Here is a 2,974-nt window from a genome sequence, read left to right as displayed (position 1 = left end):
CTGTGTTAATTAGAAATGAACCTGATTCCCTTCGAGGTTTGAGAACACTGCAGCTTTTGTCATTTTCTGCTAATAAATTCTACAAATCCCTTTTTAAATTTTTATTTGAAGGAATTTTTAGTAGTTTATAGAAACCCCAAATGTTTATTTTACTTTTTGTATAATGTGTGATGTGTAATTATGTAATGTACATAAAGTGTGTAATGTGTGTCAGGTACATGATGTTTACACTAGGGATGAGCGAGTACAGCATTATCTGTATCTGTATCTGTTAATTATATGAATTATCTGTATCTGTACTCGGAGTGGGTGGGGCCTAACCCGGAAGTAGGGGCTTGTCTTGAAATGGGCGGGGCTTTAACCGGTAATAATTAATTTATAATATTTATAACACTAGCTTACTACCTTTTATGTTTTTATGAAATACAGCAAAAACGTGTCAGAAACTCAGTATCTGGTTACTGGTTAGAGACAGCTGAAGGTTTAAAAAAGAAAAAAAATCTCCGACAGGCAGAGACGCAATGCGAGTCGCATTCTACCAAGCAAGCACCACGTCTGAACGAACCCACGTTTACCAGAACTCTACTGGTTAGTAAGTACGTATTATTAACGTTACAACCCGAAGTAAAAAGCTGAAGAAACCCTAAACGTTAACGGAAAAGACCCACGAACCCGAGTGACTGAGGGAGAGACAGAGAGCTGTTCTGTGTGTGACTGTGAGTGAGCAGAGCGAGACACAGCAACACAATACATCTGTATGTGTGTAGGGGAGGGGCGCTGTGACTAGCCTATCACTGTAGGGGAGGGGCGCTGTGACTAGCCTATCACTGTAGGGGAGGGGCGCTGTGACTAGCCTATCACTGTAGGGGAGGGGCGCTGTGACTAGCCTATCACTGTAGGGGAGGGGCGCTGTGACTAGCCTATCACTGTAGGGGAGGGGCGCTGTGACTAGCCTATCACTGTAGGGCAGGGGCGCTGTGACTAGCCTATCACTGTAGGGGAGGGGCGCTGTGACTAGCCTATCTCTGTAGGGGAGGGGCGCTGTGACTAGCCTATCACTGTAGGGCAGGGGCGCTGTGACTAGCCTATCACTGTAGGGGAGGGGCGCTGTGACTAGCCTATCTCTGTAGGGGAGGGGCGCTGTGACTAGCCTATCACTGTAGGGGAGGGGCGCTGTGACTAGCCTATCACTGTAGGGGAGGGGCGCTGTGACTAGCCTATCACTGTAGGGGAGGGGCGCTGTGACTAGCCTATCACTGTAGGTGAGGGGCGCTGTGACTAGCCTATCACTGTAGGGGAGGGGCGCTGTGACTAGCCTATCACTGTAGGGGAGGGGCGCTGTGACTAGCCTATCACTGTAGGTGAGGGGCGCTGTGACTAGCCTATCACTGTAGGGGAGGGGCGCTGTGACTAGCCTATCACTGTAGGGAGGGGCGCTGTGACTAGCCTATCACTGTAGGGGAGGGGCGCTGTGACTAGCCTATCACTGTAGGGGAGGGGCGCTGTGACTAGCCTATCACTGTAGGGGAGGGGCGCTGTGACTAGCCTATCACTGTAGGGGAGGGGCGCTGTGACTAGCCTATCACAGAACGCTGACACAATCAGCTACCCAATGATGATTTTCATCCAATCTGAGCACAGATATTGACTCGTATTACTCGTATAATACTCGTACTCGGCAGAAGTGCTTTATCCGTACCGGATACTCATCTCTAGTTTACACTGATGTGAGCTAATGCACTGCGCATGTGTGTTCCTGCCACTAGGGGGCGACAAAAGTCTATGCTCAGTAAATGAGACCCTAATGAAGGATCGATCACAGTTCGTCCTCTATTGTATTGTTCCTTCAAAGATAAAGAGAGAACTGAAGGAGAGAGAATGGAGTCAGGTGAGAATCTGAGGAGGGAAAAGTAAAGACTGACATTCTGCTTCACATCCTGCTGGTACATGCGACCAGTAGAGACCTGTGTGTGTGTGTGTGTGTGTGTGTGTGTGTGTGTGTTTGTTTCTGGTAGCTGGAGATCCAATCTCACACTGCTTCATGTTTAGAATCACACACTCCCTTCCCTGTAATTCTGCTTTCTGTAACTCAGGTCAGTACTCAGCTCCAGAATTATTGGCACCCTTCATGAAATTGCATTCTGTATATAAACATGCAGTGAGAGATTACATAAATGTTTAAAGCAGTGTTATGTAAAATTACCCCCCACCCCCCACATTCATAAATATTAGCTACTGCTCTTCTACTCGTTCTTTCTATCCTCACATGGAGTTCTACCACTGCTTCCACAGCTACAGTGGATGAAGAGCAAAAATGTATAAAGATCCATCTGCACACAAATGACAGTGTGTGTATTATGTTTGTCATGTCTTGGGTATTCATTTTAAAATATTTATTATTTCACATCTCAGAGCAACTGCACTGAAATAGAATAAATGGACACAGAGCAGTTGTGTGTGTGTGTGTGTGTGTGTGTGTGTGTGTGTGTGAGAGAGAGAGAGAGAGAGACAGAGAAAATGAGGAGTGAAGTTAGTAAAGCAGAGAATTGGAAGTCACTGGGCTTTTCCTCAAATGCAGTCTGTCACACAGAGTGATGTGTGTAATGGTGAGCTGGAGGACATATGAAGTTGATGTTGGATCTGAAGCCCACTTTCACACACACATGCTGAGGGTGTGTTTGTATGCACACACACAATACATAGCAGTGTGTGTAGTGGGTGGGGCTAGTGTCCTCTCCCCAGTCCACACATACTAGGACCGTTTGGCACTCAGGTACCTGTAGATAAGCTACACTACAGCTAATTTCACTTCACAACTAAAGCATGTAAATGTCCTCATGGACGTTCTGACTAAACTTGGTTTGTTGGTTTATTTTTTAACATATTATTTTAGTCTGTTTTACTTTACATCAAATACCAGACAACATATTTCTACTGGATTTACACTCGTGCTGTGATCCTCTGCTGAGCTTCC

The sequence above is a fragment of the Tachysurus vachellii genome, chromosome 2, assembly GCF_030014155.1.
Source record: "Tachysurus vachellii isolate PV-2020 chromosome 2, HZAU_Pvac_v1, whole genome shotgun sequence".
Taxonomy (NCBI): domain Eukaryota; kingdom Metazoa; phylum Chordata; class Actinopteri; order Siluriformes; family Bagridae; genus Tachysurus; species Tachysurus vachellii.
This window is presented reverse-complemented; position numbering follows the sequence as displayed.